Source organism: Opisthocomus hoazin, chromosome 21, assembly GCF_030867145.1.
Source record: "Opisthocomus hoazin isolate bOpiHoa1 chromosome 21, bOpiHoa1.hap1, whole genome shotgun sequence".
In the NCBI taxonomy this organism is placed as follows: Eukaryota; Metazoa; Chordata; class Aves; order Opisthocomiformes; family Opisthocomidae; genus Opisthocomus; species Opisthocomus hoazin.
Window position 1 is genome coordinate 7,374,427 of NC_134434.1, and position 27,504 is coordinate 7,401,930.

Genomic DNA, 27,504 nt, shown 5'->3' on the forward strand with positions numbered 1-27,504 from the left:
TGGAAATCGTCCTGCTGGGAGCAGAGCCCTGGCAGCACAACCCCGCAAGGTGCTCCCCAGCCGAGCTCCCTGCAGCTGGGATGGAGCTCTTTGCAACGGGACCATGGTGGGAGGAAGGAGGAGGAGGGAGCCCACAGCAACAGCCATAAAAAGAACACAGACTGACTTAGTGTTAGTTTAGAGCTTCCCCACATGCATCTGCCCATCTCAGGCATGGCAGGGAAAGGCTGTTTTGAGGATTTTCCCTCGCTGCTCCTCGGTTTTCAGATGGTCCACCAGAATTGCCACTGAGCTCAAAGCCGTGTTTTCCACTCCAGAACCTCTGGACTGAAGTAGACAACAATCAACAGCCAAAAAGCTAACGCAGCATGTCCCCAAATGCAAATGTTGACTGCCCAGGAGGAGCAGAGGCATCCCACAGCCCGTCTGCGCAGGCAGGAGGAGCCGCTAGGCCTCAGCAAATGCTCTCCAGTTCAACCCAAGGACCTGCCAGCAGGAACCTTCAGAAAAAACAGCTGTGAAGGGATTACCCAAGGGCATCTTCCTTGGGCACATCAACTCAACAGCAGGGTCTGAGCAAGGAGGAGCTGAGCCCCCTCTGCCAGGGCTGGCCAGGCTGGTTAGTAAACCCAGCACTGGGTGGAAACACAGCTGGGAGAATAATTAAGCAGCAGGCTGCAGATGAAACCAGCCTGCTCATTTCTACAAACAGCTCTCTCGTAGACTATGGAAAGATTTCTTTGGGGAACAGGGAGCAAACACATCACCTGAGGCACCTCAAACTGAACGGAAGAAGGATACCTCGGAGAACAGCAGAGTTAGGCTGGATTAGATGGCCAGATAGGTCTTTTCCCAGATTTAATCTTCTTAATTCATTGTCATTCCCACAATAACACTCTGTGTTTTTAATTAAGTAAACCACAATATCATTTCAAGGAGACGCAGGAACAAAGGGCTGGCTTGCTTCTCAGCAGACCTGACATGCCATTTCCAGCTCCCAGTTGGATGGTGATGCTGGGGATGGGAATCACTGAAAACCTGGCAGGTGGCTTTTCCAAAGGGGCTTTTCCTCATTGCCCGCACACACAGCCTGCAAGCTGCTCTGCATCAGCCTTGGGAAGCTGAGAGCAAGCCATTCGATGGGGGCCATTAGCACCACCTCACGTTACTGAAGTGAGCTCCAAGACACAATGCCAGGCACAGAGGACAACACGCACACGACAAGAGGGTCACTAGATTATGCTGACCCACAGCATCCCTAAATCCCTGAGATGAGCAACCCAAGAGCGCTGCAGGCAGATACCACCCTTCCCCTTTCCACCCTGCTCCCATCTGACAGCAGTGGGGAAGAACTGCACATACTGGTTCTTCCTTGTCCGCCTGGGGCTCCCCTTTGCCAGCTGATTCCTGGGGGGGGGTGGGCCCCCCCCGTATCATGCCTTGAAAACTCCTGTAACTGGAGGCACTTCAGTAAATTTTGCTAATAAAGCTTCATACCAGTTTTTGCAAGGTAAGAGCCTGAAAAGCAGCTACAGCTCTCTGCTGGGTGGCCCTAGCAGCAGTATTAGTAGTAGAAGGGAGGTGAAAAATGCCACATCCCTGCTCAAGCTGTCGTGGAAAAGCAGGAGAAAAAAAAACATAACTAAGCATCATTCAGCCTACCATGAGCTAACACAGACTTCATTATCAAAAGCCCATGAGATGCACAGGGGCTTGGAGCAATGAGGTCTTCTGATTCACAGCTCCAGCAAGAAGTTCTCGCTACAGAAATTGCTCTACTACGCATATTTTTCCTGTGCCTACATGTCTTTTGATCAGCAATTCAAGGTATCCTGTATAATTGACAGCTCAGAGGAGAAGTGATCTTCAGGACTACTCACAAACTGCAAAGAGTGTTGCTGGGAAGCCAAAAGCCAAAGCCTACATTAAACATTAATGCAAAGTCTAGTCAGTGCTGTGCACATCACAGCCATGTCATCGCCTTGGCTGCCCCGTATCCATTGCATCGCCCAGGCTCCTTTCCCAAGGAAAGGGTTTTTACTGGTGGGGAAAGCCCTGAGCAGCAGCCCCTGAGCAGCAGCCTACTCAAGGCAGGAGGAGCCAGCTCCCACAGCCACGTACTTGTGCTCAGTCTGCCATGGCCTGTCTAGCCTGGTGCGAGCACCCCCTTTGCTTTCCCTACAGAGGGGGAAAGCCCACTGACACACCACTGACAGCCGAGTCAGTGGTACGTATGGTTTTACTATAGACTATACACTTCAGGCACTGCTCAGCAGAACCAGCTGATGGTTTTCTCATTGCTATGCTCTATGGGAAGAGGGGACAGGGGATGTGAAGACCAAACTGTACTATTTTAGCAAGTATCCGTGTGCTGCCCCAACGCTTCCCTGCCTGCATGACCCAGCACAAATCCAATCAGCTCTCCCAAAAGACAGGAGGCAACGGCTGCCTTCTCTCTAAAGGCCAGACCACAAGTAGAAATAGAAGAAAGAGGGGCTGAAGGGAATGAGAGAAAAATCTTTACTTGATGATGCACCTTCCTGAATGGTTTGCGTTAAAAGCAACACTCCCATCAAACTGGTGAGCTCTGCACCACGTTTAAGGGTCTTTTCAGGTTGGTTGTTTTTAAAAATCCCTCTTGCTTAATTGAATGATTGCAAAAAAAGTAAACAATTAGCTGCAGAACTACAAGGAAGGCATCTGCAGGTCTAAGAGATGCTCCCTGGGCAACCAGGTTGGCAGCCACCGAGAGCATCAGCACCAAGACAGCAACGAAGGAAACTGAGCAGCCCCCCAGGCTCCCCCGCCAGCCAGCAGCGACGGCGGAACTGTGCAGCCCAGCCCCGGGGCTCAGCAGCATCTGCACCTCATCCACCCACCACAGCAACAGTCAGAGGGACAGCAAGAAGCACCCATGCCCCCGCACCCTCGGAAGAGCAGCAGCTTTCCCCAAAGAGCCAGCCAGCCTTGCGCTTCTCACCCCAAACCCCTGCCTCCATCCTATCAGAGGAGCATCAAGCCTTCAAAATCCCCATTTTTCTTTAAAAAGGAGGGGAGCAGGGGAAAGTCCAGAAACATTTCTTCATTCTTCAGGAATGATTAATTATCTGCCTTGGCAGAGTGTAAAATACCTCACTAGGGCTGTAGGCTGGGCTGAGTTATTGAGTGAGAGCGCTCTGAAAGCTCCCCCCGCCTCCAGATCACACAGCGAGGACTACGAGCAGGAATTAAAGCGCACACCACCAAAAGGTACGAGGCACAACACCCCTTTTGTGGGGAAAAGGTGCTGGGGAGTCACACTGTAACGAAGGGCCAGTCTCTGAAAATAAAAGCAGTCCTTAATAATCCACAATTAAAGCAGATGGTGGCTGTGTCAGCAGAAAGCACCTTGCTTGAAACTGTGCTAGGACCCATGTAAGTCTCTGCAGGCTCCGGCGCGGAGCAGCTCTCCAGACCCAACCCGCACCCCAGGGATGCTCCAGCACCAGCGACCGTCCCACAAGAGGGGAGGACGCTTCCCACCCCTGGCACTCGAGGGGAGGGGTGGGACAAAGGTGCTACCCCTCAGGAGGATGTTATAAGGAGCATTTTTAAAGGCAGAAATGCCAAACCTTGGTGGTTGGCATTGGGTCACGGCACTTGCTCTGCTGCAGTGCTTTCCAAGCAAGACGTGGCTCAACTCATTCAAAGACGACAAGAAAGCTGGTCTCTCACTTTTCCTTCCCTGCAATCACTCGCCGGGGCCCTGGCAGCGCTGCCCACTGCCCTCACCCAGCACTGCTCAGACCACCGCCGCGCGACACGCACAAATAGGCGGGTATTGAACTTTTTCCTTCTGCAGAAAGGCTCCCAGACCTCCTGACCGCACAGAAAACAAAGCGGCTCAAATGTAAGCTGGAAACCCAGAAGTTAAACAAAAAGAACCTCAAAATACATTATTGGGTTATTTGGGTTTTTACTTTAAATCCTCTTGGTTTGGAGTGCCCGGTCTGTGATTTGCACATACCCGAGCTTGGCAGCAGTCCCTCGGCCACACCAGGAGAGACCTCGCAAGTACACAGTGACGCAGCTGAAGGGTTGCCCAGAAAAGCCCTCCCCATCTCGTGCTCCAGCCTGTCCCCAAACAGGGACAGGCCAGCATGGGAAGTCACAGCCAGCACAAGGAGAGCCCCGAGGCAGAGGTTCAGAGCAAAGCCACGCGCTGCCAGGGAACCGGGGTGCGAGAGACAGAGAGCTCTCAGGAGAGGAGGAGGAAGGGGGTTTCTCCAGCAGGATCCAGCAGGCATAGGAGAGATGCTTCATCGGGGAACAGCATGGAAAGCGAAGGCAGCTGCAGGGCAGGCACGGCCATCGGCTCATGCAAACCATGCCCAGCCCTGCTCCATCCTGCATGTCCAACCCTGGACTTACTTCCAGTACAAACTGGTCCGGAGCGACCCTGCAGCAGAGGTCTGTGGTGGTCTTTGCAATTTGCTGCGTTTCTTCCCAAGCGCGTCCCGGCCGGCGAACAGCCAGGGCAGCATCTCAGCCTCCTCCAGCAGCTCCGAATCCTCCAAGAAGGCTCCTGCAACGCTCGGCTCTCGGGAGCCAAGGCAGGAGGCCACCACGTAGGCTTCCTGCCAGTCAGCCCTGACCCAACACTGTCCCCCGCAGCAGTGATGCTCTCCCCAGAGGTGCAAAAGTCTTCGATAAAGCCAGGATCCCTTAACTCCTCAAAAGAGAAGAGCAAGCAGCAGGGGATTTTGAGCTTGGTTTTGATTTTTTTTCTTTTTTCCAGACCTAACTTGCTGAGGCAAGCTTCTTTTCCAATCCGTATGGAAAATAGCTGTTCCAGTCCCAAGGAAATAAGCCTTTAAGGAGCAAAAAGAGCCAGGCAAAAGCAGGTTAGAGGTGTCCCGCGCGTTCCCGGGACAGAACCAGCGACACCGCTCTGTGCTGCACACCTGAGCCACTCCGGGAAAGGAGAGGGGCAAAGTGTCCTAAACCGAGTGATTTCCAGAAAAAAGTGCCTTGGTAGCAAAACACACCAGCGCCCAAACGAGCAGCAGCCGGTGAAGAATGTGCTGGCCCTGCCAGCACCACACGGGCCAAGCGGGGATGGGGCTCCAGAGCTGTCGAGCCATCACCTTTCACCGGATCCTTCTGCGGGATTTACAGTCTGCTCCCACGCGCTCCTGCCTTTATCCAGAATCTTCTCTGCCAGCCTCTGCAGGGTCTGGCCTCAGCCTCTCCTCCACCCCCGGCTGGGTGTCTTCTCCCCCTTGCCAAAGCCTCAGACGGGTGGAAGGTGACATTTTCACTGAGGAGGTGACATTTCCACCGGGGACCCATGGTTCCCATCCTCCCCGCAGCCCCAGGAGCTGCAGAGCAGTAGGCTCCTGGAAGGGAGTAGGTGTGGGAACACCAGGGGAGGACCATTAACCCCTGATGTTCTGAAAGGCACCAGTGCCACCGAGAAGCACGTCCTTGTGCGCTGGCAGGAGGGGAAGCTCTATTTGGGCAGGCAGAGGCTGAAATTCATCAGCTGGACAGCCAGCAGGTCATCCCAAGGCACTGATAAGAAGGCTGCAATTAATGACTGCACCCTTGGAATCTTTATTCCCTCTGCCAGACCAGAACATCCTACTCCACATGGAATGCCGGGACCCCACACCCTGTACATTGCCATGGGCAGCCTGCAGACCACGCCAGGTGAACCTGAGGCACGTCTCTCCCTCCCCAAAGCTGCTGTGTAGGGGTAACTGCTGCTCTCTCAACTACCTACGCCTTCAGCTTTATCTAAAACTTGTCCCCTTTTGCCACCAAAACAGCTTTAAGCACTCAAAAACATCTACAGTCACATAGCAGAGGAAAAGGAGACCTGCAGCCAAGGCAGCTCTCCACACAGCTCTCCAGCTGATGCGAACTTTCCCTTGGTTACCATCTAGAAGGTAACTTTTCCCAGGCAGGTGCCAGTGTGTGGGACGGTTTCTTCCCTGAAGCAATGACCTTCCTCAATTGTGAGAGGACATTCGCGAAGGAGGAAGCTGAGCGACAGTTGCGCTGAAAGCCCAAGGCGATCTGCTAAGCTTCAGGACAAAGAATCCCAAAGGGCATGTTTGCAAAGAGCGGCTTTGCAGCCGGAGATGCACCAGAGCACACTGTCCAAGCCACCACAGCAGGGAGCATGAGCACCCTGAGAGGTCCTCTCCTCCACAGGCACAGGGCAAGCTGCAGGAGCCAGGACCCACGTATGCATCAACTTTTTAGGATGTTTGATGCTTCCCCTCCTGGATCATTTGTGAGAAGCAGCTCTTTCATTTGGACTCAATAATGTGTAATCACCTTCACACTGTGCATTTGCTTCTGACCAACCCAGAGCTCTCCCACGTCCCCAGGACACCCTCAGAGAAGGACACAAGACCAGTCACTGCCAACCAAACCATCTCTCTGCCTGGATCCCAACATCTCCAGAACAAGCAAGAGAAAACGGAGTGCTCCCAAGGAGATTTCTGCAGGGAAAGGCTGAGGACCCCATCCATCCCCAGGACCCAGCACCCCAGGTGGGCAGCCAGGGTCGCCCCAAGCTGCTGCCGGACACCGGGGCCGCCCGTGCCTGGCACTACCCTAAGCCCATCCTGTGCGGCAAGCGCCCACGCCGGCGGCAGCCGCTGCACCACCTCCCCTTTCCAAATCAGATTAAACCCACCGAGCCGCTGGGGCCATGCAGGTTGTGTCACTGTAATTAAATCAGATTTACCCCCTCCCTTCACCCTCTCCGCTTTCCCAAAAGGAATTCTAATGACTGTGCAAAGGCTGGGCAGGGGGAAGGGCTGCTAGCATCACACCAGCCTGCTGAAGGGAGAGAAATCAGGAAATGCAATGCTTAATTCTCCACTCCTAATAATCCTCCGCGGGAGCTGAGAACACCCAGCTAGGCCCAGGACTCACGGCGCCGTTCACCCACCAGCACAGGCAGCCACAGCCATGGCCAAGCTGGGGTTTCACGCTGGGCTTGGTGCCAGCAGAGCCTGGAGCATCAGCGGGTTTGCTTTGGGCTATGGGGCAACGTGGACTGGTGAAGGAGGGCTGTAAAGCGAAAGCGGGGGGTCCTGCTTCACATGCACCATCTGCTCACTCCAGCAGCATCCCCAGCCCTGCACGGCTCTGCAGCCCAGCGGCACACGGCACTCCTCAACCTTCCGTGGCCAATTCACACCCCGCTCAAATTGCTCGAGACCAAAGGCAATTATGGGTTTGGTTTTGTTGTTTTCTGATGGTGGGTTAGATGGATCACGTTCCAGAAACCACCGGCGCTGCTTTTCCAAAGCAAACGTTGGTACAGGGCAGGAGAGCTGGAACGGCAGCTCTGGCTCGTGAGGACACATGCGCTCCTGGCAAAGGAGCTGCTTCCCAAGCACAGCCCAGAACACCCCCACGCACAGAGGGACCTCGCTTTGTTGCTTCTGTGGGAACAGAGGCTCTGAGCCAGGGTTTCTGCCGCCATCATCAGATGACCATAACGATGGTGGGTTTCTTTTTCTTTCCTGGGATGAGAAACAAAGCCAGGAGTCCTCCAGGACCTCAAGGAGCCAAGATCCTGCTGCCTGATTGGGAAGTTCTCCTTCCCCTCTATTCTGCCCTGGTGAGGCCTCATCTGGAGTACTGCATCCAGTTCTGGGCTCCCCAGTTCAAGAAAGATGAGGAGCTACTGGAGAGACTCCAGCGCAGGGCTACGAGGATGAGGAGGGGACTGGAGCATCTCTCCTATGAGGAAAGGCTGAGGGAGCTGGGCTTGTTCAGCCTGGAGAAGAGAAGGCTGAGAGGGGACCTTAGAAATGCCTCTAAATATCTGAAGAGTGGGTATCAGGAGGACGGGGCCAGACTCTTTCCAGTGGTGCCCAGCAACAGGACAAGGAGCAACAGGCACCAACTGAAGCCAAGGAAGCTCCATCTGTACATGAGGAAGAACTTCTTCCCTCTGAGGGTGACGGAGCCCTGGCCCAGGCTGCCCAGAGGGGCTGTGGAGTCTCCTTCTCTGGAGATATTCCAGACTCTGGCCTGGACGCAGTGCTGTGCAGCCTGCTCTGGGTGATCCTGCTTCAGCAGGGGGTTGAACTGGGTGACCCACAGAGGTCCCTCCCAACCCCGACCATGCTGGGATTCTGTAATCTCCAGCAGAGCTTTGAACTTGCTCTTTCTGCAACCACCTAGACAACGACAGAGCTGGGGCTAACAGCTCCTGCAAAAGGGACACCAGAGCCATGAGCATGGCAGGAGCAGCAAAAGCAGTCCTGTCCCATCCCATAACCTCGTTGATGGGGCGGAAAAACCCAGCCCTGCTGAGAACAAGGAGCCAGGTTTCCCCCTTCCCACCCCTCCTCACCGACACAACTGTCCCGGCAAAGCCCAAGGGCAGACCAGGCTCAGAGCCTCAAGGACCATCTTGGTCGCGCAGCTCCAGCTCCTTTGGCACGGGTGGGGAGGTGGCACACTGCCCTCCCACAGGCTCCGAGCCTCTCCCCAGCCCGGGCTACCCTGACTCAAGCTCTTCCAGGTGGCCAGAAAAGCGTTTTTTGGAGGCTGAGGGCAGCTAACCAGGCAGGGAAGAAGAACGAAGCGTGCTCCGAATTGCCAGGTTTGCCATGGGAATTGTACTAATTAACACTTAAATATCCATTTGCCTGCGTTTTTAGCATACAACAAGGAGACGAATTTGGTTTTCTCATTGTTCTTTTAGCACATGAACCCAAACCCACAGTACAAACCGGTCATCGCCATTATAACCACGGGAGCATCCTGCCCTCACCGCAGGGGCTCAGCGGGGAAACATTCCTGCATGTATTTCCACACCGGCGGCACACACCCACATCCCCAGGAGTGGGAAGCCAGCCTTCAAATTACAGCAATTAACATTATGTATATTAATAAATGAGTCTGGTTTTCCCAAGAGGATAACCTGCAGGGGCTTGTTGGCAGAACCGGGAGGCCTGAGCTCCTTTTGCAGCGGGCGGGTGAATCCTCAGTGTCGCAGGATGAGGCCGTGGGGAGCTCCGGAGGTCCTGGGACCGCGTCCTGCTCCAGCACAGGGAGAGGTGGAAGGGACCATCAGTGTCCTCCCCCTCCCCTGCCCCAGAGCATCTGGGAAGGATCAGCTCCTGCAAAGCCTTGACCAAGCTGCCCAGGAAGATCAAGCTGCTTCCAACCAGCAGACATCTGCAGGGACTTCTGAAGACCCTGTGCTTGCATCTCTCCTGCATCCTGCAGTCCCCAGCCAAACCAGAGGCCACCCCAGTCCTCAGCCGCCCCGCATGCTCCCAGCATGATGTGGCTCTAGCAGGGACCGAGCACTGGGAGCAGGAGAAGGAGACAGGTAACATCTGTAATAATTAGCACACTGATCAGCAGGCCACACACCTCTGTTTCTCCCTCCTCCTGGGGCCAGGACCAGCTCCTCTTCCCACTCCAGCCCCTTCTTTCTTTCCAGTCTGGGAAGGTTTTGTCTTTTTTTTTTTTTTTTTTTTTTAAGGCGCAGGGTGGATGCAGGTATAAAAGGAGCCATTTACTTCAAGCCCTGCCCTTCCTCATCCCTTTCCAAATACTCCAGAGCCTGTTTTCCTTTTCCAATCAAGAAAGAAAACATTCGGCAAGCAAGACTAGACACAGGGAGAGGAAACAGCGGTTTACTTCACCATCCAAGGCAAATTATGCCACCTATTACGCAAGCCACCCGTTCCCATTGCCGGTTGCATGTAAACGCTGGGGTAATTTCACCTTCCACAAACCAGCCCTCACGCCGCAGCCCTGCGGGAAGCCTCTTCACCCAGCCCAGCAAACGCTGCGCAAGTCTGCAGTCCTCTGTCCCACCGAGGAGAATTAGGGCAGGAGTTTAAGGGACCATCTGAAATGCCTCCCATAGGGGTTTGCTTGCAGTCGGTAACGGGCATCGCGCCTGCGAGCATCCCGGCAGGGATTCCCCTGCTAATCCCTCGGGCCACCTCGGAGCTGCCACCGCCGGTCCCCTCCGCTGCACAGAATCCCTCCCCAGCTGGGCTTCCAGCTCTTAGTGCTCCCCAGAGCACAGACGATAATATCGCGTTTTATATGGAAAACACTAAAATGGGATCACACCTTTTAAAAAGATATTTCCACCTCGCTGCCTACAACCAGGCTTTGCCATTCCCTCCCCCTTCCCGCCAGACTTCACTATCAGGCCTCTAAGTCTGTTTAATTGAAAAAATGTGATTTAGGCTAATTGACAGCAGATGAGTTGCACTGCTAAAAAGCAAGGGAACATTTGATCAAGGTGATTTACGGCAGCAGAGAACCAACCATCCCAGGTCTTTGCATCCCACTTGCAGCCCCACTGCCAAAACAGTTCAGCTGGCAAAAAAAAAGTAATTAGTGTTTAATTTCTTAACAATTTTTTTTACCTTCCTTTTAATTGCGCTACATAAAACTGTCCTAGAATTTTACAGCCTCCCAAGCTACGTCCTGGACCAGTCCTCTTTGCTGGTTTTAATTAGGGTGAGACACGGCTGGCACGTTAATTTAAAGAGGAGGGGGAGAACGTCAGACCAAGCTCCGGGAAGGTTTTGCCATTACGAGCACCCAGCTAATGTCAGCAGGCACCGTGACAGCAGCGGGGAGCAAAGCCAGCCCCCCCCCCAGAGCATGGCAACAAACCACCCGAGCTGAGGGCTAACGCACCCTGCTCGCAGTGGAAAGGTTTCACTTCTGCGCACCAGAACACCGCTCTGCTGGAAGGGAACAGAGGTATCTCCAGCAGGAGAATTTCCTTCCCTTGAAGCAACCGAACCATAACGGCTTAGAGGGGAAAACTATCTCAGCTTTGAGCGTCTGCTCCCAAGCGGCTTTTGGGCTAACGGGCTTTCCTGCAGGGTCGGGGGTCTGGAGGCACCCCAACGCTGCTGCTCCTCCCCTTGCAGGACACCAAACTTCACTGTTGCTCTCAAGGGACTGTGGGATTCCACCGAGCCCCGGCATGAAGCGTGCGAAACACGGTCCCAAAGCACAGGCACCCAAAGCAGACAGGAGCTGGTGGAGCTAAGCCGGGCTGCGTCCTCTGCCACCGTGGGTTCCAGAGGAGGAACAGAGGGAAGGGCTGGGCCAAAGCCCACCCGGTCCCACAGCATCCCAGAGGCATGGGGGTATGGATGGGACTGCAGCCTCAGCTCCGTGTCCTGGTTTGCAGCCACCAGCTCAGTGGGAGCAGGACACAAGGCATCACCCAGAAATGGGGAGAAGCCACCAGCAGCCACCTTCCCTCTTCTCTCCAGTGGCATTGAGCTGAGCATACATTGCTCCGCATCAGCTCTCCAGCTGGAACGAGAGATCCCACTGACTAGCAAGGAAAGCTACATAACACAACAGAGAACGAGCCAACCCACGTCCCTGCTCAGTTCACACATGGCTCCATGTCTACCTGCCCTTGCCCCTGGCCACCCCAGCAGGGCCACACCAGTCAGGGCAGCCCAGAGGACAGAGTGGGGCCAGCTCTGCACCCCACACACCACACTTAGGGCTTTAAAACCCAGTAGTCATTACGATTAAAAACACAACTGGGGAGTGTCTCCCTAGGAAGTCTTAGGGTTAAGACAAACGAGAGGCATCCCCATGGTAACCCAACATCCTGCTTGTACTCCATGACTATTTTCAGAGGCAATGGGGGAGAGCGTGTTGCAAAGGCCATCGAATCGCCCCGGGGAGGTGGGTGGGAACGGAGCACCCTTCCCAGCCCTCAGCCCTCTAGGGAAGCCTTGGCTGGGTCAGCTGCAACCAAGGCTGGGATCTCTCACCAGCCCAGCTCCCAGCCCCACACCTCCTCCCAGTCTGACCAAGGTACTACTGCAGGTTTCGAGGAAGCCTTCAGCCAGGCAGAGATGAGACACCTGCCCAAGGGGCAGCGGCACCAGCAGCTCATCCCTTGCAGGACATCAGACCTCACTGCTGCTCTCGAGGGACCTTGGAATTTCTCAGAAGCTGGGAAAGAGGAGAGGAGCATGTGTGGACAAGCCAGAAGGGGAAAGCATTGAAGAAATATCTAAGAAATACCTGGTGTAACGGGAAAGAGACATATTTTCCTCCATTTCCTAAGCTTAGCCCTACTTAAAAAAAACTTAGGATTCCTGGGAAGGATTTTTCCAAGGGAAAACAAAGGATTAGTCCCTTAATGAACAGACAACAGGCTTGGATTTGCTCAGCTGTGTTGTCTAAAGAACAAAAAACAATAATCAGCTATTTCATTCCCGGGTTCAGCCCTCTTCGCACACTAAATCCCTTGGCAACATCACACCAACGCGATAGCCGAGACACGTAACCCCCAAGCCCACTTCTGTGCAGCTTACACATACCTGAGCCAAGTCCAGGAGCCTGGTGCAAGGTGCAAACACTAGAAGAAGAGGTTCAACCTCCCTCACCTCCTCCAACACCTTCCTCCAGCGCAAAGCGAACTGCTCAGGCTCCCCACACCAAGTTGCTGCTCCTCCGGCCAAGCCCCATCCCTAAGGCAGGGTTCAGCCTCCGCAGGGAGCTTGTAGCTGATACCAGAATTGGGAACACCTGGATGGGCTTTGGGAGTTGCTAAGGAAGCTGGGAAACTGCTGGGGGCCAAGAATTGCCCCCAGGTGCTCAGCCTGGCTCGAAGGTGGGGTTTGCTACAAGCAAGAATTCAACGAGCGAGTCAAGCTTCGTGCAACCCAAAAGCACATGTTGCAGAGGGTGAAGCTGCTGTTCCACAGATAGCCCTTGCAACTAGGACTTGTTTCAACCACACATGGCAATCACAAATATTCTTCTTAACCATAAATATTCCTCTTAATCACCACCATTTGCGTAGCATGACTGCAGGCAGCTCCGTAGGTGCCCAGTCTATCTGGTACTGAGCAAGCACAGGCACTATGGAGCCTCCAGCCTCAAGAGCTTTCGTCCCTCCACACGATGCTCCCAGATACTCTTGCAAGGACAAAGAGCTTTAAAAAAATAAAAGCAACACCACCACCACCCAAAAAAACCCAAAAAACACACCACAAAGCAAGAGCCTTTTTCCATCTTTCTCCCGGGCCATGCAAAGTACCATGCACCATTCATGTACCCACACTCCCCTGTTTTATTTTAAATAAAGCAACATCTGATTAGAAGCCAACAACAACTTTCTGAGCCTTTAGGGAGCAGTGACAAGGGGACCCAAGTCCCCAGCTCAGCCTGCTGAATGTCCCAGAGCTTTCCCTCTGCGGGGGTGGGAGAACTCCTGCAAGGAGAGCCCAAATCCCACCTCTGGGGGGGCTTTGCACCAAGTTCACCCCCAGTTCGCACCAGCACCCTTACGTCCTAACAAGGAGACCAAGCCAGACGCTTTCCCCTTCTGCTTGCAGCTAAACTTACAGTGAAACTTGGCATTTTAGGGAAAAAAAAAAAAGTGGTTAATCCAGCTCAGCAGGCAGCAGAACCCCAGGAGCAGACCACCTCCAGCTGAGCCCCCCAAACCCGGGGTCCCCTCCCCACTCCATTCAAAGCCCCCCCCAGCCCTTGCCGCTGCAGAAAGGCACCCGAGCAGGGCAGGGACTTCTGGGAAGAGGGAGTCCGAGGGGGTGTACAATACACAGGCTGGTATAGTAAAAGTAGTATAAGTACAGCATAGTGACGTAGCATCAGTGTCTGGGGTCCTGCCGAGCAGTGCCGGCTGCTGGAACCCGCTGCTGGGGGTGGGGGGGGTGTCTGCACATGGAGATGGGGGGGAAAGATGCTTGGGAGGGAAGACAGGAGAAGTTCTGGCCTGGCCCCAAAGGAGTTTATAGAGCAGTTCCACTCCACTTTAATAGGATCTGGCCTTTCAAGACAGATTTTCTGGTAGGGATGTAACACCCACACCTGTTTTTAACAAATTAAAAAAAAAATAGGTTTTTAGGTGGCGAATGATTGCAAAGTGGCTGAGAACCAGCACCCCCTCAAAGAGCTCTGGAGGCTTTTGTTGAAGGCACAACCCGTTAGACCAGGAGTCTCTTGGGGACACAGAGGGGACAAATAGAGTGGGACTGGGGTGAGCACTCCCAGCCTCCCCCAGCCCTACTTTTCACTGAAAAGAACAGAGGCAGAAACAGCACCAAAAACATTGACAGGATGGTTAGAGCTGAAGAAACCACCTGCAAGTGGATGTGGGGGAAGACTTCCACAGAGCAATAACGTGGCCCGCCCTCAGAAGCAGCCCAAGGGGATGGCGGGTCCAGCCAGCACCCCAGTCCTGCCCCGGAGCTGCCTTCGAATGGCTCCGTACAGCTCAGCGTCAGCGTCGCTGCGACTGGGAGGAGCGGAGGTGCTGTTGGGTTCATCCAGCTCTGACTGCAGCCATCATGCTCCTGGCTGAGAGGTTTAAACGCTGTGATTTCCCCAGGTGAGTAGTGCTGGAGTTCTCCTGGCTGGTGCATCGTCATGGAGGATCACTGGTCCAGGACCTCTGGTAAAATGTGGGAGCAGAAGGGAAGCGCCCTGGGACACCCGACTGCGGTGCTCAGCGGCTGGGGCTGAGAGCTGGGGGATGCCAAAGGGCTGCGTCCTCCGTTCCCTCCTTGCAGAGCAGCCGTGAGCTCCCCAAGTGAGCGGCTCGAGTGAAGGCTCCTTGTCTGACACACACAAGCACACTCAGAGAATCATGGAGGACATGAAAACTATTATTTCCAGCCACCATTGCGCAGATTTCTGATGTTTTGTGAGTGTTTTGCTATTTCAGCAAGCAAGAAAATCTGGGAAAAGATTGAGAAATGGGAAAAGCTGCATCTTCAGAAGAGCCCGACCACCCGTGTCCCAGCCAAGACGGCGTTTGCTCTGCTCGGAGCGACGCTGCATCTCTGTCCGTGTGCCCCTGCAGCATCCCGGGTGGGACGCATCCTGCGCACACCTGCAGCCGCAGACCGATGCTGCTAAGCTGTCAAAACAAACACGGGAACGGAGCACACGCAGCCTCCAAACCCACACAGCGTCAGCTCCGGGACCCAAGCAGGGCCTAGAAATTCCCCCCGAGCTGGCCGGCAGCTCCAGCAGATGGGTTTTACGAGCCCAGGAGGAAAAATAACATCTAGACGAGCATCTCTAACTGCCTGTAAATACACACCAGATGACACAGGGACAGATGAAACGGGGCAGAGACAGGGGTGAGAATGGAAAACTGCAAGTGGGGGGGATGGCTGGGGATGGCCCATGTGCCCCCCGGCTGCTCACCTGGCTTCCTCCTCCTCCTCTTCCTCCTCCTTCTCCCCTTCCTCCTCCTCCTCCTTCTCCCCCTCCCTGCAATGGCTCCTGGCTTCTAACTTTGTATTTATTCAGTGTGAAGCAAAAAAAAATTCACCACCCGCTGTCCTCAAGCCTTCCCCAGCCCAGCTGGACTCTGCTCCCCCTTTTTCCCAGGCAGTAGGATGAAAGCAAGCAAGGGGCCTCCTGCCCGCTGAGCCTTCTCCGGAGTAGGGTCCCCACGTTAGCAACCGGAGGAAAACCAGATCCGACTGCACCAGGCCATCGCTCATGGCCATTCGTCCCCAGCAGTGTCACGGCCAGCCTGAGTGCGCCGAGCCCCGGGGTGCATCTCTGCCCTGAGCCAGCCCTGCTCCCAGCAGCATCGGTCATAGAATCACAGAATGGTTTGGGTTGGAAGGGACCTTAAAGCTCATCTGGTTCCAACCCCCCTGCCAGGAGCAGGGACATCTTCCACCAGCCCAGGCTGCTCAGAGCTCCATCCAACCTGGCCTTGAGCACTGCCAGGGAGGGGGCAGCCACAGCTTCTCTGGGCAGCCTGGGTCAGGGCCTCACCACCCTCATGGGGAAGAATTTCTTCCTAATCTCTAATCTCAATCTGCCCTCTTCTAGTTTAGAGCCGTTCCCCCTTGTCCTATCACTGCACCCCCTTGTGAAAAGCCCCTCTCCATCCTTCCTGTCGGCCCCTCCAGGCACTGGCAGCTGCTCTAAGGTCACCCTGGAGCCTTCTCTTCTCCAGGCTGAGCAGCCCCAGCTCCCTCAGCCTGTCCTCGGAGGAGAGGGGCTCCAGCCCTCGGATCATCTCCGTGTCCCTCCTCTGGCCCCGCTCCAACACATCCCTGTCCTCCTGATGTTGGGGGCTCCAGAGCTGGACACAGGACTGCACGTGGGGTCTGACGAGAGCAGAGTCAAGGGGCTGAATCCCCCCCTCGCCCTGCTGCCCACGCTGCTCTCGATGCAGCCCAGGGTACGGGTGGCTTTCTGGGCTGCCAGCGCACATTGCCAGCTGATGTTGAGCTTCTCACCCACCAGTACCCCCAAGTCCTTCTCCTCAGGGCTGCTCTCGAGCCACTCTCCGCCCAGCCTGTGCTTGTGTTTGGGATTACCCCAACCCACATGCAGGACCTTGGTCCTGGAGGGTCTGTTCTGGAAACGGAGCTGGCTCAGGCTCAGGGCTTACCCTGCGGGGAGTCACTGAGCTGCAGGTTGGGTTTCTCCTGGCGAAGGAGCCAGCAGCAAAGCCCTCCTCTGCCTCTGGTGCACCCGGGGACGGAGATGACTGTAAACGTGCTCTGAGCAACGCACAGGAGGAGCACAAGCGAAGCAGGCACTAGGAAGAGGACAGATGGGGAGGGGAAGGAGGCAGAAATTTGGCACTGGGGTAGCAAAAAGGGGCTCTTTCAAGCTGGGCTTGTGCAGCTGCAGGTGTAAACCAAGCTGGGTCAGAAGCTTTTCTTGCTGCTTTCAGTGCAGGGGTAAAAAGGGCCGTAAATGACAGGGCAGGGTCGTGTGTTGCCCTGTAAAGGTGAAAATCAGCACAGGGAGCTTTCACCTGCTCCAGGGTGACCTTACAAACCCAAATGCCAGAGCTGCCCCAGGGCAGGCGTGGGTCGGGGCACGCCGCGGGGAGCTCGCCCTGCACGGGGAGATGCTGCGGGTCTGAGCTGGAGGGGGCTGGAGCACGACAAACCCCGCATCCCCGCAGGGCGCTCAGCCCCTCGCAGGATCAGACCCGATGAAAACGGAGACAGAAGCCGTTCGAAAGAAACTCCCTGAGCAGCACCAGCTCAGCGAGGAGCACGCCCTTATCAGCACCCATAGGCGCCAGACGCTGCAGCGCACAAAAGGCAAAAGGCAGCCCTTGGGCCCAACCAGCTAGTCTTAATATTTGCGTTTGGTAAAGCAAACTAATAAATCCCCACGAGTTTATCCGTGCTTCCAGTTTGTATTTATTAGGAAGAATGACAGGCAGGTTTTCCTCCTGGTTACACAGGTAAATAGCAATACAGCTCCCACACCCTTCCCCTTTTTAACGGCCTGGCTCTCTGTTTGCTCGCCGTCTCTGAACAAACCAGGACTATACGACTGACTGACACTAAAGGCAACCGGCCTTTGAAGTAAATATTTGTTATGAACTCCAAAAGGTCCGTGGCCAAGTGCCGAGCTTCCCCCCTCCGTCCCTGGAGCGGAGCCTGCAGCCGCGGGGCCGGAGGACGGGCAGCACCGGTGCCCAGCAGCAGGTCCACGCAGGCGGGGATCAACGGGGGAGCAGCTCCCGGGCGGGGAACGGCTTCGAAAAAGGATGCTGCGGCGTGAGCCTTGGCCGTGGCATCGTCGGTGGGTGGCAGGGCTTGGTGACCCAAAGCCTCTGCCTCTCCATGGGAGTTCGACCTCCTTACACCGCAGTTTTCCTCTATGGACATCGCAGCGATTCACTCACGGAGCTGCAAACAGAGCCCAGACGCAGGGAATATCGTACGTGGCAGCAGTGTGTCAGCCGGCATCGCTCCTTACACACTCCTTGGGGGGGGGTAACCACAGGACCATCGCTGGAGGCGTCTGCACGTATTTTCAGCAGGAGAGCTGAGGCAACGGGTCCCACCGCTAGCCCAAAAATCCAGGTTTGACTCATGGGTGGGAACCCTGTAATTTGCTCCTACGCGCCGCTGCTGTCTGGGGCACGGCCCCGGCTTCACCGCAGCTCTCAGACCCGGGAGGAGACACCACCAGGGAGAGAGTCCAGGGGAGCTCAGGGCGCCCAGTAACACCAGTCTTACTCCCACGCTGGTCTTGGTTTGCTTACGAAACAGAGCACAGAGGTGCCATGTACGGCACTGCCACGTCTGACAGCACCTGAACCTCCTCCTGCACCCACAGAATCCACTTTCCACCCAGAGAAAAGGAAGAGCGGAGTCCCTCTCTGCTTCGGACCTACCTCGAGAAGAGCAGTGGCGAAGGGCAGACCATCACCTCCATCCCACCACGCTCCAGGCTGGCCCGTGGCAACCAGCCTCAGCTGCCGGCTGCTCACCGGCGCCGCTGGGGTCAATTAATGGATGCAAACGAGCTTGACATTGGCTCCTGTTTGGGTCTCCCAAACCCCATCCTTACCAAATGAAAAATCAAGTGAAGCTTCGTGCATTTCTGGTGTTCTCTCAGTTTTGCCCAAGGGTGTAATATTGGTTCTTCAACTCTCCGAGGTTCTTCTGAACTGAGTAACGAGTTTCAAAGGAAAGGACCCAAAATTCTGTGTTTCTGACCAAGTTTCTGTGGGTTCACCCCAGGGGGCGACTTACCGTGCAGAGAAACGAAGTCAGAGCTATGCAGAGCTCCCACCGGTCCCACCAGTGAGTTCGACATCGTGTCACCATGGCTGCCCAGTAAACACAGTTCGATCGAACCCATGCTCATGAGGCTACCGTGCTTTTTAGAAGAAAGGACACCTTTTTTTTTTAGAATAGTCTAAATATTTTTTTTTAAATAATAAAACAATTACTTCCATTACATAAATATCTTTTTTATTTGTATTTCCATGTGGCACCTTCCGGTGCTTCACATCAAGCCTACGGGGTGGGAACACACAGCCCAGGGACACAAAACAACATGATTTCAGGGGCATTACCTTGGGTTTCAGCCGCTTCTGGAGCAGGAGGCATGCTAGGGGCGGCTCGCCCGGCCACGCAAGCGGGCGGTGATGGCGAAGGGCTGCAGAAAGCGAAGGGGGAAAGGACAGGGGAGAGTTTTTCTGCAAAGGAAAGGCATTAAACTCTTGGCCCGGCGTTGTTAGGGCAGAGAAGTTTGCCAAAGCGCCGGTTTCCTGTACAACCCAACGCATCCCCTCGGCAGCGCCGCGATAGGGCCATGATGTCAGTGCGGCTGAGCCAAGGCAAACGGAAAAGAACATCGAGCACTCACAGAGGCAACGGGTTTTATTAAGAAGCTTAATTGTTTCTGAGGGTGATATTTGCCCTCATCTTGACGTTCCCCTTGCTGCGGTTTGGCACCCCCCGCTCCTGCGCCTGCTCCCCAGCCCCAGCTGGGCTGGGGTCCACGTGGGCTGTGCCGAGGGTGGTCAGCCGACTGTGGCAGAGGGACCCCCCCAAGGCCACCCAACACCCCTGGCATAGGACGAGACTCTGCCGGACAGTTTTAAACCCCAGGGCACAGCGATCGCCATCTCAGCCTCCACCCCGCAGCTCCTCCGAAGGCTTTGGCCATTCCAGCTCCCACCACTGGCATCGGCACTTTGCGAACGCCGCATGCTGCAGGCTGGGTCCAGCCGTCCTCACGAAAAGCCCAAGGCCCCGAAAGACATCAAAAAGAAGAGCAGAGGGGTAAAAAAGAAAAGAAAAAATATCCACAGCTGGTTCCTTGGAACCAGGCAAGCACTTGGTGCTTCACAGGGAAAAGCATCAAGCTACTGTTTGACCCAAAAGCACTTCGCCATCCATCGCTAGCACTTCCCAGCCAAGAGGATAATTTCCAAAGCCCAGCGGAGAGCAGCTAATTAAGTCCTTTTGGCTCCATGTGGGAGTTGGGAGCGAGGTCAGCACCAGGAGGAAAGTCCCCTCGCCGGGCTGGGGATGTGGAGCCCAGCAAGCATACTGGGGGTGGCTGGCGGGGAAGCTGCTTTCGGCAGTGGGTGGTGGGTGAAGGAGCTCCCCGCAGCCCCTGATGCTCCATCGCTCCCCATCGAGCTCAGGGCGAGCTGCTGGTCCCTGCTGGCCGGCTCTCCATGCTCGCAGCTGAAGCACCCGTCCTCACGAGCGTGTTTTGGTCACGATCCGTGCTGCAGCAGCTTGGCTGTCTCCTCTCAGGTCCCCGCACCCCGAGCGGACGGACCACGGACCCTGCGAAGCAAAAACACGGCGTTAATGGAAGGTCCAGGCTGGTAGGCAGCTGGTTGTGGTGAAGCAGATTGTGGTTCCTCATCAACAAATTCAATGTTTGGAGCGATGTGTGCAAGAGGAGACGCACCAGCAGCCCGAACGCCTCCCCTGAAAGCACCTTTGGCACCGGCGCCTTTGAGGTCACCCTACAAGCAGCAGTGCTGAGGGCCTCACGCTTTGGGGGCTGGAGCCCTTCCCAGTCCCCAGGGCTGGTGGGGACCCGTGGTGGCTGCACAGTCCACGTCGGACCAGGCTGGGAGGAGCTCCCCATCCACAGCCACAGCTGAGCCGCCGGCGCTGCCATTCGGGCAGCAAGAGTGGAGGATGTGCTGACAACATCCATGGGAAAACCAGCGCTGCTCCACCGCGTCGCTCCAGAGAGCCCCAAAGCAGCGGCAGCCCCACCGCTGAGCTCCCACAGGGTCCAGAGCCATCAGATCGCGGTGCAGGATAGCGCGAGGGCAGATAACAGACATAGCCGGGGGCTGATGGAAGAAAATCAAATGGCCATTTCCGTGCAGCAGACAAAACAACGGCATCTGGGAACATGGAGAAAGGGAAAGCGGCTTGTCTTGCTTGTGAGTACATGGGCTGCGTTACGCGGTCCAAGGGATGTGCAAGTCACTGATTAAACATCCCTGGGACGCGGGGCGACCACCCCGCTAGCAGAGAGGAGTGTTCCCATCAGAGGTACGGGCAGCCTCTGTAGCTCTGCCTGAGCGTTACCTCCTCTACCTACCAGGCAGGCTGCAGCTGCCCTGTGCCCACTCCCGTGCCCTCACTGCTGTCACAGAATCCCAGCATGGTGGGGGTTGGAAGGGACCTCTATGGGTCACCCAGCCCAACCCCCTGCCCAAGCAGGGTCACCCACAGCAGGCTGCACAGCACCGCAGCCAGCCAGGTCTGGAATATCTCCAGAGAAGGAGACTCCACAGCCTCCCTGGGCAGCCTGGGCCAGGGCTCCGTCACCCTCAGAGGGAAGAAGTTCTTCCTCGGGTTCAGCTGGAGCTTCCTCGGCTTCAGTTTGTGCCCGTTGCCCCTTGTCCTGTCGCTGGGCACCACTGGAAAGAGTCTGGCCCCGTCCTCCTGACCCCCACCCTGCAGATATTTAGAGGCATTTCTAAGGTCCCCTCTCAGCCTTCTCTTCTCCAGGCTGAACAAGCCCAGCTCCCTCAGCCTCTCCTCGTAGGAGAGATGCTCCAGTCCTGGGTGGCCCTAGAGGAGCTGGCAGAAAGGGGATCCTTTTCCCAAGCTGCCACAGACATTTGGAAGGAGACGGGGAGAGGAAGACGCAGTCCGACAGCAAACACTGTCACCAGAGTGGGAACGGATCTCATTTATCCCTCTCTGTTCGTGGGCCCCCCACCTACAAGCTCTCAAGTGAGCTGCAATGTGCTGGAGGATCCAAACTCCACCGTTAAGCGTGGCACAACCAGCTCCCATTTGGCTCAGACGAGCTCTTGGCCCATTTGGGGAGATTAATCATTTGCTTTCCTCTTTGATTCTCACCCAGGTCACTCCAGAAGATCATTAAACAGCTTTTCTCCCAAGCAAACCCTGCCCAGCTCCTCATCTGCTCCAGCATCAACTAGGGGCACACAGAAAGAAGGGTAGAGGTTTACACTCATTTATCGTGCAACACTTATCGTCTGTTTGTTTTGGACTTCGCAAGGAATATGCAAGCAAGAATGGCACCTCCTGGCCAAGATATCGCACCCTCAGCAATACAGTGGGGGGGTAGGAACCAGCCCCCATGCCCCTTCCCCAGGGGAAAGCCTGACAGTCAGCTTCGGGCTTTTGGGGAGAGAAAGAGCGCAGCGCCTTCCAGTTTGCCAAACGCTGTGCGCAAGTGTCCCTGGCTCTTGTAAATGTGTTAAAAAATAAAACCCTTTAAGAGCTTCCAGATGTTCTGTTTATGTTGTGGTGTTACCCGGCTCCATCCTCCGGAGGCCAATCCACAGCCTCAATGAAATCGCAGCGGCCAAGGGGGACGGCAGGGGGGAGCGGAGGAGGTCCGAACCCTTTTCCTCCTCTTTCCCCCAACTTCTCCTGTTAACTCCCACGCTGCTGGCTGCAAATCCTCCCTCCCACCCCGAGCATCTTCCTGCCTCCCAAGCATCACTGGGCTTTGCTGGGCGCTAACTCCAAACGCCTGGGGTCTGGGGACCACCGCACAGCGGGGACAGGAGCCAACACCTCGATGGTGGCACCCCAGAGGCACCCAGTGCCCACCAGTACATGTTGGGCAAGCAGCTCCAGAGGGTCCAAGCCCACCAAATCCGACTTCACATCCACCTCAGCGGGCCCCGAAGGTCTACTAAAAACTACCTGCTGCTGGTGTAAAGATGTGACAGAGCAAAAAGCCTTGCCGCCGAGCCCCGGGCGTAGCCGCACACACGCACGTGGGCGTGCAGAAAGCCCGGCTCGGGACTCTTTGCACAGGGCGTTGCAGGTCCAGCGCTGCGCGTTTGAAGTTCCCTCGAGCGAGCTGCGCGGCTGGCGGCAATCAAAGCCCCATAAAGCAGCGATATCGCAGCTATGCGCGCAGGCTCTGATGTGTTATCTCCCCTCCCCGGCCGGGGAGGAGGGCAGTCGGTTCTGCGGCTCATTTGAAAAATGTGTTCGCACCCGGAGATCAAAGGCGCTTCCCGACGCGCTCCACCCCGGCCAAGCCGCTCGGCCAGCGCGGTCCCTTGGCGGGATGCAGCCGGAGCACGGCGGGAGCACGGTGCCGGTGTGGGGACCGCCACGCAGCCACGCGTGCTGCAGCCGCGAGGATGGAAGCACCGGGAAGGGGGACGGTGTGTCCCGCCGGGGCAGCTGCTGCAGGGTGTCCTCCTGCCCGCGTCGGGGACGTCGGCACGTCCTCACCGCGCGGAGCAGGCACGTTGCTCATCGTCACCCTTCCGGCGGGGACACGGAGCCCAGGCAGGTTCAACGCCATGGAGGTGCCCCAGTTTGACCACACACCGTATGACAGAGCACTTCGCTTTGTCCCAGAGACACCCCCGATGAAGGACCACCCTCCACGGAGCCCAGTGACCTGACCAAACCCCACTCGGGACAAACCTCCCTCCGTCCCCACCACCTCCACATCCCCAGCACCAAACCCACATGGAGAGTAATATCCCAGGTGCGATTTATTTTTTCCCCGGGCTGGCTGCCTCCCACAAACCCCACGCTCCCCACAAGGCACCATCTGCTTCCCCGCGTCCTGGACCGCTCTGGCCCCGGGAGGACGAGCAGCAGCCCAGCCAGGCCACACACCGCGAGCCCCGAGGCCACCGGTGCCTAAAGCTCTTCCCGGACACCGGCCCCCACGCTGTGGTTGTTCTCCTCTCCGCAAGCCCACCGCAACGTCCCGGGAGAGCAGGGGGGATACAGCAGGCGCTGGAACAAGGGCACGAGCTGCCTCCACGTTCAGCAGCAGCCCGGGAAGCCGAGTGCGTCCGTCCAGAGCAAGCAGAGGAGGCACTGAGCTTGGAGCAGGAACGATGATCATCTGGGCATTTGGAGATGGGGATCTCCCCCCCAAACACGTGTTTGCAAGGAGCGGAGCAAAGCGCAGGAATAGAAACGGGACTTTCGGCTATGGAGGATGGGAGCATCGTGTCTGCAGGCGGCTTGAGCGCAAGCTGTGTGGGCAGCAAAGCCAAACAGGAAAGGAAAGCAAGAGGCAGGGAAACGATTCTGGCAGCGCTCACGTTATGGCTCGCTTCACGCTCATACCTCCCCGCTGCTCCCTCTCCCGGGTGTCCCTCCCTCAGACCCCTCGCCCTGCTCAGACATGCCCCAATTCCGCTTCTGCTGTCGAAACGCTTCCCATCCGAAGGGCTGGATTGAGAAAAATGCAGCTGGAGAGCTAGAGCCTGTTTGCAGGAACCGGTCCCAGCCGAGCCGCGTTAGCACCTCGTGGCATCGTCCCCGCACGCACACCCAGGCAGGGCTCAGCCTGGCCCCAAAGCCCCGCAGAGGGAAGGAGCAGCCCCGGCGTGTCGAGGTCTGCGGAGGGGAATGGGGACCTGGACACACTCAAGGACCTGGAAAAGGACGGGGCTTCGGACGTGCACACCCTGGTTGGCCTTACCCAAAATGCCGAGGTGGGGGAGGACGGAGGTGAGGGACACGTGGGGTCTCGCTGTGCCCCAGCCAGTGATGTGATACCGGCTTTAAAGCCATTTACAGTTTAGAGATGCAGGTTTATTCACATGCCCCAACGTGCTTAATGACCAAAGTGCTCTTCAGTGAACCCAGCGATGGATTGTAAAATAAAGTCAATGAGGCAAGTGGATTAAAGGGGAAAAAAAAAAAAAAGGCAAAAGATCTGAGAGAGATGAAACGGACCCGTTGAGTCACAGCCTGTGCCTGCCAAGGCACGGTGTCCTCCGGAGCCTGGGCAGGGGACAGCCAGAGCCCTGCAAAGGGACCTTTGCCACCACCGTGCCCCCCAGGCAGGCACCAACCCAGGTGGGTCGGGCAGGGTGGGACCCTGGTGGGGACCCGTCCATCACTCTCGGCTCATTCGCACGTGTCCCTTCTCACACAGGACTCCTCACAGCTCGTTCCTCCCCTCCTCCTGCCCGATTGCCCTGCAGCAGAACCCACCCCGAAGGGCCATCTCACGTTCACAGCCCAGCAGTTATTTTCAGCAAAAGACCGAGCCTGGCAGCGCTGTTCACTAACCCATAACCCATGCACTGGCCGTGCGTGAAACACAGCAGGGTCTGCCAGAGCCCGCTCCGCAGCAGAGATGGTGGCTTTACAGGGTGCCTCCCCCCTGCCCTCCAGCCTGGGGGTGCTGGCTCAGCACCCCATCGGTGTCCCTCCAGATCCACCACCACGGCACGGCAGAGGTGACAACCCCAGGAGGTGACCTGGGGTGAGGACCTGGGATCCTTGGGGGAAAAAATCCTTGCCATGCTGCCTGCTCCATCACCAGCACTGTGGGATGTGCCGCATCCCGGCGCAGCATGTGGAGGGACGTCCAGCACTGTCCATCCAAAACCACTGCCTCCAGCTATCTGCTCCCACAGAGCAGCAAGTGGGGCTTCCATGGGGGGCTCAGGCTGGCCCTGGGGACCCCACAGCCCCCGATGACATCTCACCGCTTCACCTGGTGGAAACGGCAAGCTCTGGCCATGGCTCACCAGGCACCCCTGCCACGGGGCGGGTGAAACCCACCTGAGTGTGGGTGGGCAGGCAGGCGTGGTGGTAACCCACGAGCAGCACCCCTTCCTCCAGCGAGCAGCCAAGTTGAAACCCAGCCCAGGGCGTTCAACTTGGGGGGGGTTCCCACCAAGACCCTCAGGCGATGGAGGAAAGGAGCCTGGCAGTGACCGGCCTGTGTGACCCCCCATCCCACGCTGTCCCCACCCTGCGAACGAGAACATGACAAGACTTCAGCATCCGGAGCTGCATGAAAACCACACTCCGAAGGGATCATTCCCGTAACGAATCGGAGAGACGTAGAGCAAAAAGCGGCAGTGTGGGAGGCATCAGGAGGACTGTGGCTAGCAGGTCAAGGGAGGTTCTCCTCCCCCTCTGCTCTGCCCTGGTGAGGCCCATCTGCAGTGCTGTGCCCAGTGTTGGGCTCCCCAATTCAAGAGAGATGAGAAGCTACTGGAGAGAGCCCAGCGCAGGGCTACGAGGATGAGGAGGGGACTGGAGCATCTCTCCTACGAGGAGAGGCTGAGGGAGCTGGGCTTGTTCAGCCTGGAGAAGAGAAGGCTGAGAGGGGACCTTCGAAATGCCTCTAAATATCTGCAGGGTGGGGGTCAGGAGGATGGGGCCAGACTCTTTCCAGTGGTGCCCAGCGACAGGACAAGGGGCAACGGGCACAAACTGAAGCTGAGGAAGCTCCAGCTGAACCCGAGGAAGAACTTCTTCCCTCTGAGGGTGACGGAGCCCTGGCCCAGGCTGCCCAGGGAGGCTGTGGAGTCTCCTTCTCTGGAGATATTCCAGACCCGCCTGGACACGGTGCTGTGCAGCCTGCTGTGGGTGACCCTGCTTGGGCAGGGGGTTGGGCTGGGTGACCCACAGAGGGCCCTGCCAACCCCCACCATGCTGGGGTTCTGTGATTCTACGGGAGGGGGTAGCCCAGCCTGTCCCCAGCTCTGCCCGGCCTCGTGCTCCCCAGCAAACGGCTTCTCCCCACCTCTGCGGAGCGATGTCTCGCTCAACAGGGCTTTAAATTTGCCACAAAGGAGCCCCCGGGCTCGGTGCAACCCTCCAGCACCGCTGCAACACAAACGAGCCTTCTCCTTAAACCACCGGGCTCCGTTGCAGGAGCCAACCTAACTCCTGGAGTTTCCGTCCAAGGAGATTATCTGCGTTTACTAACCCAAGCATGTGCTACAAAAAGCCTTGCCAGAATCCCAGCCAGCCTCCGAGGAGATGTCATTAAATCTCCTTCAGATGGAGGAAGCGAAGCAAGTGTTTCGTTCCCATGCCGCCCTTTCTGGTAACGCGTTAATAAATAACCGTGGCCCAGACAGGTGCTGTCAGCTTCGCGGCGGAGCTGCCGTGAGTCACCGACCCGCCACGGTGCGAACCGCCGTGAGTCACGGAGAGACGGTCCCTTTAACCCGACCCACGCCCACGCGCTCGCCCGGCCCCACGGGGCGAGCGGGGATGCTCCATGCTGGACCGTGGAGGGGTCAGACTGGATGAGATCCCCCTCTAATCCCAGCTGTTTAACCCAAAGATAGCAAAGGGTGTTTGTCAAGAGCTCGTTGTAAGATGCCACACCCTGGAATAGCTCGTGAGGTTGGGGTGCAGCGGGTGGGGTCTGCAGAAAGGGCCCCGGGTCTGCGCCCAGCATCGCAGCAGCATTCATAGAAACATAGAATCATGGAATGGTTTGGGTTGGAAGGGACCTTAAAGCTCATCTGGTTCCAACCCCCCTGCCAGGAGCAGGGACATCTTCCACCAGCCCAGGGTGCTCAGAGCTCCATCCAGCCTGGCCTTGAACCCTGCCAGGGAGGGGGCAGCCACAGCTTCTCTGGGCAGCCTGGGCCAGGGCCTCACCACCCTCATGGGGAAGAAATTCTTCCTAATCTCTAATCTCAATCTGCCCTCTTTTAGTTTAGAGCCGTTCCCCCTTGTCCTATCCCTGCACCCCCTTGTGAAAAGCCCCTCTCCATCCTTCCTGTCGGCCCCTCCAGGCACTGGCAGCTGCTCTAAGGTCACCCCGGAGCCTTCTCTTCTCCAGGCTGAGCAGCCCCAGCTCCCTCAGCCTGTCCTCGGAGGAGAGGGGCTCCAGCCCTCGGATCATCTCTGTGTCCCTCCTCTGGCCCCGCTCCAACACATCCATGTCCTCCTGATGTTGGGGGCTCCAGAGCTGGACGCAGGACTCCACGTGGGGTCTGACGAG

At 56.7% G+C, this 27,504-nt stretch overlaps 1 protein-coding gene and 1 long non-coding RNA gene across 2 annotated transcripts in view; one reads left to right on the top strand and one right to left on the bottom strand.

Moving 5' to 3' along the window:
• RPL38 (ribosomal protein L38) overlaps positions 1-27,504 on the top strand; it is a 488,213-nt gene that overhangs the window by 94,831 nt on the left and 365,878 nt on the right. The gene's annotated exons all lie outside the window — the stretch shown is intronic.
• Positions 17,180-27,504, bottom strand: part of LOC142363836 (uncharacterized) — a 69,330-nt gene continuing 59,005 nt past the window's right edge. Inside the window, exon 3 of the long non-coding RNA XR_012765995.1 lies at positions 17,180-20,093. This is a non-coding gene — a long non-coding RNA (uncharacterized LOC142363836). The remainder of the gene's footprint in view (positions 20,094-27,504) is intronic.